We start from the raw sequence: 6,673 nt of genomic DNA, 5'->3' as shown, positions 1-6,673 counted from the left end.
CGTGTCGTATTCTCTTCCGCTTACGTGGCCTATCTGGGCGCGACATAGCGACCTTGTGAGATGCCGATTTGTTCATTGCGACAGCACATAAGGCGATAAGGCGTGTTCCGATGCGTTATTAGAGAGGCAAATTCCTGTGGTCATCGAATAATACGGTTACGTTACTGATGGTTCTGTTGTGTCCGGTATCCCTGTGTTTGCTTCCCCAGTGTCCGCTAGTTCTTGTGGGTCCATCTGCTCAGGTGAATCTGTGCGCATGCTAATGTATCCCTGCCTTGCAGCTGTGTTTATAAGGCTCTAATGTGTAAAAGCGAGCGCTGCTATATACGAGCTTTATTCACTGAGAGCCCACCACCGATTATAGGTCCTAGCTTACCGGGTATCAGATGCGCACCCATGTACGCCTTTTGTCAAAAGATTAGAGCCCAGATGGCTTGCTTCTGTGCCACGCCGTGAGGCTAGTTATGAATACCAGCGTTCCAGATCTCTTGAGAGTGAAAAGTCTCGTCCTCGTCCGTACTGACCCTAGACGCAAGCTCCTTGGACTCTAAGCTTTTGACAAAGGCTGTACGTGCAGTCATGATAGCCTCTAGGTATACGGGGGAGGTGGGGGGTGGTGGGGGGGGGGGGTGGAGGTTTGTATGGGAGCTCCGCTAAGAAAAGAACAACGAGAAGTTTCCTGCTGTTTAAAGAAATACATGCTACTACATCTGATGCTGTATGCCGGATCCGTCGTGGTGGCACAGTGGATTTGGTGTTCGGCCTTTGGTACCAAGCTCGCTGGTTCGAACCTGGCCGCGGAGGCCGTATTTTGATAGAGGCAAATTACAAAAGTACCCGTGTGCTGTGCGATGTCAGCGCACTTAGCAAAACCAGGTGGTCTAGATTAATCCGGAGCCCTCCACTTACAGCGTCCCTCGTATAATGCATGTGCCGGTTCGGGACGTTAAACCTCATAAACTACATTCTTTACAGTCTTGCTCTAAGGCGCCCGTGTGCTGTGCGATGTCAGTGGACGTTAAAGATCCCCAGGTGGTCGAAATTATTCCGGAGCCCTCCGCTACGGCACCTCTCTCTTCCTTTCTTCTTTCACTCCGTCCTTTATCCCTTACCCTACGGCGCGGTTCAGGTGTCCAACGGTATATAAGACAGATACTGCGCCATTTCCTTTTTCCCCAAAAAACCAACCAATTATTATTACAGTACCCGCCGCGGTGGCTCAGTGGTTATGGCGCTCGGCTACTGATCCGGAGTTCCCGAGTTCGAACCCGACCGCGGCGGCTGCGTTTTTACGGAGGCAAAACGCTAAGGCGCCCGCGTGCTGTGCGATGTCAGCGCACGTAAAAGATCCCCAGGTGGTCGAAATTATTCCGGAGCCCTCCACTACGGCATCTCTCTCTTCCTTTCTTCTTTCACTCCTACCTTTATGCCTTCCCTTACGGCGCGGTTCAGGTGTCCAAAGATATATGAGGCAGATACTGCGCCATTTCCTTTCCCCCCAAACCAATTATATATATATATATATATATATATATATATATATATATATATATATATATATATATATATATATATATATATATATATATATAATATAAAATCACCAAAAATTGAAGAAACATAACAGGATTTAATTCACGACGTTTCGGCTGGAGGACCAGCACACTCGAAAAAGGCTGGTCCTCCAGCCGAAACGTCGTGAATTAAATCCTGTTATGTTTCTTCAATTTTTGGTGATTTTATATTATATTGACCAAATCAGCTGCCAGAAATCACTTTTGGTATATATATATATACATATATATATATATATATATATATATATATATATATATATATATATATATATATATATATATATATATATATATATATATATATATATATAAATACCGTCTCGTTGTGTGTGGTGGAGTGATGCAGTCATGGTGTCCGTTCGTCGAAGAGTCGAGTGCATCTGACTGATCCCACTAAACTCATCTTAATAGGTTACGCTTTATGCAAGCCTCTTATACCTAGCCGCCGCCGCAGTGGCTGAGTGGTTATGGCGCTCGGCTGCTGGCCCGAAAGACGCGGGTTCGATCCCGGCCGCGGCGGTCGAATTTCGATGGAGGCGAAATTCTAGAGGCCCGTGTGCTGTGCGATGTCAGTGCACGTTAAAGAACCCCAGGTGGTCGAAATTTCCGAAGCCCTCCACTACGGCGTCTCTGATAGCCTCAGTTGCTTTGGGACGTTAAACCCCCAAAAACCTAATCTCTTATACCTAGTGCCACTGGCGGCGGACATTTAGTTCTATTCATTTTTTTGTGTCTCCAAGAGCAGCGTGCTTCTCACTCACGCGTTTTTGCTGTCACTGTCGCCATAGTGCCTTTGGTACTGGTGCGCCATGCTTTCTTCCGGTAGCCTTTGTTCCCTTGCCGACCTGTGGTGTCGTCAGCCCTGCGTAGTCGTTTTTGAGCGCATTAAGCGCAACTCCTGCCGAGGCGCTCTCAGTTCGACGGCGATATTGCAGTGAATTTGAGATGCAGACGGCCGTCAGATTTGTGTCTGTTCTGACAGCTCGCAGGAGCAGTGCTTCTGAAACCTGGCCTGTGATCTAAAGCTCGTTTCGTGCTCCACAACACTTATGGTCTCCTAACTGAGTTTTGAATTTTTTTGTCTTAAACTTACTCATTAAAGCACGACATTAGTGATAGGGAGCTCAGTCGGTCGCTGAGGCTGAACCAATCGAAATAAAGTGTCAAGCCCTAAGTATACTTTTGAGAGCTTCGTCGACCCATCATTGTGGAGGGAGCGACTGGGCTCTCACCTATAAGCCTGCGATTTTGCCGTTTTTCCCAACGTAACAATGTTTGCTAAGTTGCCGTTGCTTCATGGCGTTAAATTTTAACCTGAAATCGATTTTATCGTTTTCGTTCTACGTTTTACTTTTAGCCACAGTGTGAGTCTCTTCGCGACGCGTTATTAAGTATTTAATTCCAGTCATGAACCATGGCTCACTGCAGAGTTTAGGATACCACTCTGCCCTACTCGTTGTTAAATGATCCCGCTAAGCTTTCTTACCCTGCAGACATAATTGCAAATGATCTCATCACTCCAAATTTTTAATGTTTTTTGTTAGTTTTTTATTAGCCTTTGAACGTTTGTTCCCTCGTATAGCATCCGCTTCAGCCTCTTGCTTATATCGCTGGTGGCCGCCGCGTAAGCGGGTGTGCTTGATCACACGTAATGATGACGCCAGATTCCAACTTCCTGCCGAACCCGGTCGATAAATATCCCTACCGAAAACTGTTCAATGAAGGCTCCCCGGATACCCGCTGCGGTGGCTCAGTGGTTAGGGCGCTCGACTACTGATCCGGAGTTCCCGGGATCGAACCCGACCGCGGCGGCTGCGTTTTTATGGAAAAAAAACACTAAGGCGCCCGTGTGCTGTGCGATGTCAGTGGACGTTAAAGATACCCAGGTGGTCGAAATTATTCCGGAGCCCTCCACTACGGCACCTCTTTCTTCCTTCCTTTTTTCGCTCCCTCCTTTATCCCTTCCCTTACGGCGCGGTTCAGGTGGCCAACGATATACGAGACAGATACTGCGCCATTTCCTCCCCCCCCAAAAAACAACCAATTATTATAAGGCTCCCCCGGCAGAGCACTGATGCACTACGCTTGCACCGAAATGAAAGCAGGCAGCAAGCTTCAGTTACTGGAGGGAACACCAGCGCCGGAGCTCGACGCAAAGAGAAAGCTCACTCGGCTAAATAGGTCTTCATAATGTCATTGCGAATACAGCGTACACCGCGTACATACTTCATAAGTGGTCTCTTGCCATACGCTAAACACTTATGCACATCTTGTATGGACTTGCCCATCTTTCTCGCGAGGGAGACACAAAATTCAGCGCATACCACGTGACGACATGGCCACCCTGATACGATCAAGCTCGGCAGCACAACATGCCACCGCGGCATACGATAATGAGAGCGGCCCACTTCAAGTAGTGTAGGAGAGGTCGGCTCAGTTACGGCGCTCAGCTTTGAAGGCTACAAAAACGATCGACAAGATGTTGCTGCACCTACACTCGCATACCTCCTGATTCTCCCAACAGTGGCTGAGAACCATCCCCGTCCTTGTGATAATTAAAAGTTTCATTCATTCATTCATTCATTCATTCATTCATTCATTCATTCATTCATTCATTCATTCATTCATTCATTCATTCATTCGCCTTTCGCTGAAGAAAGAACCCATACATTATCATCTGCTCATGATGGCCATTTGGAGTTCTTCTGCAGCGTTCACCGTACACGATTCGAACCTGAGTCGACTACAGACCCTCTCACTCTACCGTACGCTGGCACCAAACGGCACCGAACTGAGGCCTGCAAGCGGAGCGCAATGCCTACACTGTTGCGATATCAAAATAGACTTCGGCTTGACCTTGCAGGTGGGAACAAGCAAACTACTATGGGCCCATGTGTGATTGTTTCAGTGCAACCTTCGCGGTACTGCCTTCCAGAATACCGGTAGCCCCAGACGCCAGTGCCGTTGGATTGCGCAGCCTTACGTGCTTCGCTTCCTTTCGAAGCACTCCAACACATTGGACTGCCCCGGTGGGCCTCACGCACTTACCTGCTTTATACGATGTAGGGGCAGTGCGGCTGGGCTGATAGATCCTTTGCTCAAGGGCCAGCTTTTGCTCCTGCTTCTTCAGCGCGCAGCGGCAGCAGCAGCGCCTTGCACGCGATGTGGGCTTCTTCCTCAGCTTCCTCAATCGACCGAAAGGGGTCTGCCGAGAGTTTGGTTTGCTTCGCGCCCAGGCACTGGATGCTAAGCTTGTATGAGACTATGTGCGGCAAATTGCCCCGCTGTAGTATTCCCACCTCCCGGTACTTTAGCTTTCACCTGCTGTCCAATAACAGTGCTGGCCACGAGTGTTTTAGCTACGAGAGACTTGCGAACCGCGGTGTAGGCACCCTCGTTAATGTGTCATCTATTCCATATGCCCGTACTGCCGTATACACATACACCGGTATATATGTTCATATGGGCGTACCATACCATACCGGACTGGTGGCAATATCGTTCGCGTAGTGGGTGGAGCTGGTGGGTACAGTAAGGCTAAGAGTCCGGAAATTTTTATCACTTCAATATGTTTAACCCTTTATAAAGCGCAAGCTGTGGGCATGTCTCACGTGCATACAACTAGTAAACTTTCGCTCAGAATGACAAATTTATGAACATTACTTTCAAGGCATTTGTACCGCTGGTTTTGCTGGAAAAAAGGGAATATGTCTGTACCGATGACTTCGTAGGAAGTCCTCAGATGTGGGCACGTATCAGTGTCTCAATCTTTGTGACGTGTAACTATTGCACGATGCGGATCAGTGCGAAAGGAACAGAGAGCACGTTGTCAAAGATAAAAGACGCTTGCCTTGTTCTCAGCGCCCCTTAAAGCTCAATTCTTTCGCCGTGGAAGATCCTGGATGAGAAGCCATCTCAACGGAAAAGGGGGGGGGGGTATTGAGGAGTGGTATATTGAAAACATCGCGGTACAAATCTGAGTTGACACAGGGCTGTTCACTGCCTGAAGTATGAAGTACCGGTGGTTGAGGACAGAGTGACGTCTTATGCGAGAGTTTTATAATCATCATCATCATCATCATCATCATCATCATCATCATCATCATCATCATCATCATCCTTACTACGCCCGCTGTTCGGCAAAGGCATCTACCATGTCTCTCCAATTAACCCTGTCCCTTGCCAGCTGCGGCCACCGTATCCCCGCAAACTTCTTAATCTCATCCGCCCACTTCACCTTCTGTCAGCCCCTGCTACGCTTGCCTTCTGTTGGAATCCTCTCCGGTACCCTTAAGGAAGAGCGGTCATTCTGCATTCGCATGACTGTGCCTTGCACACTCAGTTGTCTTGGACCATTGCGAACACGAGCTCAACGCTCGCGGAAAGTCGGGTCAATGAGGCATGCTCGGCCTATTCAGCTATTCACTTCTTTAAAGCGAGATTCATTGCCTCAGGGCATAAAGAGGGTATTAATAATGGTTAAATGAAAATGGGTTGGCCGACGAGTGAGCGATGATGCGGAACCTGCATCGAAACGGTGTATGTATGACGAAGGATTGATCGGCGCGAGATCCGCTGCCGCCAGTTGTCGGATTCTCGTCGGCTTCAGCGCCATGCAAATCTCACTGCTGTGGTCTTCTGTTGGAGTGGCACACCCCCACAGTGGGGGATTGGCCAGGATGCCTTGCACAGTCAAACAGTTGTCTTTAGACCACTGTGAACACGCGCTGAACGATCGTGCAAAGTTCTATTCAATCTTTTGCAATACAGGGCTGGCACAGAAGCGTAATAAGGAAGCCAGAACGGGGAAGAGCGGTCACTGGGACTGCGGTTTATTCGCACACTGAGAGCCCTACCTTGTGCGCGTAGCTTCCACTTCGTTGAATGTATAGTGGTGTATGTGTCTAATATTGCTTCGTTTTATGCATTTCGCCTACCAGCACAATTCTGCGGAAAGGGGATGCGTCGGCAAGAAAAGAACAAACCGTGAGACACACGACGCAGGGCACCAAACTTGGGCCTGTTGGAAACACGCAGAGATAACTGTCTGCTATAATATTCCAGTATGCCTGAACAATGGAGCTCTAGAACAATGA

At 48.3% G+C, this 6,673-nt stretch overlaps 1 protein-coding gene and 1 long non-coding RNA gene across 2 annotated transcripts in view; one reads left to right on the top strand and one right to left on the bottom strand.

Moving 5' to 3' along the window:
• Positions 1–2,437, bottom strand: part of LOC144106366 (uncharacterized) — a 6,387-nt gene extending 3,950 nt beyond the window's left edge. Inside the window, exon 1 of the long non-coding RNA XR_013308985.1 lies at positions 2,339–2,437. This is a non-coding gene — a long non-coding RNA (uncharacterized LOC144106366). The remainder of the gene's footprint in view (positions 1–2,338) is intronic.
• AdamTS-A (ADAM metallopeptidase with thrombospondin type 1 motif A) overlaps positions 1–6,673 on the top strand; it is a 463,942-nt gene that overhangs the window by 265,427 nt on the left and 191,842 nt on the right. The gene's annotated exons all lie outside the window — the stretch shown is intronic.

The sequence above is a fragment of the Amblyomma americanum genome, chromosome 10 (genome assembly GCF_052857255.1).
Source record: "Amblyomma americanum isolate KBUSLIRL-KWMA chromosome 10, ASM5285725v1, whole genome shotgun sequence".
NCBI lineage: Eukaryota > Metazoa > Arthropoda > Arachnida > Ixodida > Ixodidae > Amblyomma > Amblyomma americanum.
The sequence above is the reverse complement of the archived record's forward strand: the minus strand, read 5'-3'. Positions and strand labels throughout refer to the sequence as shown.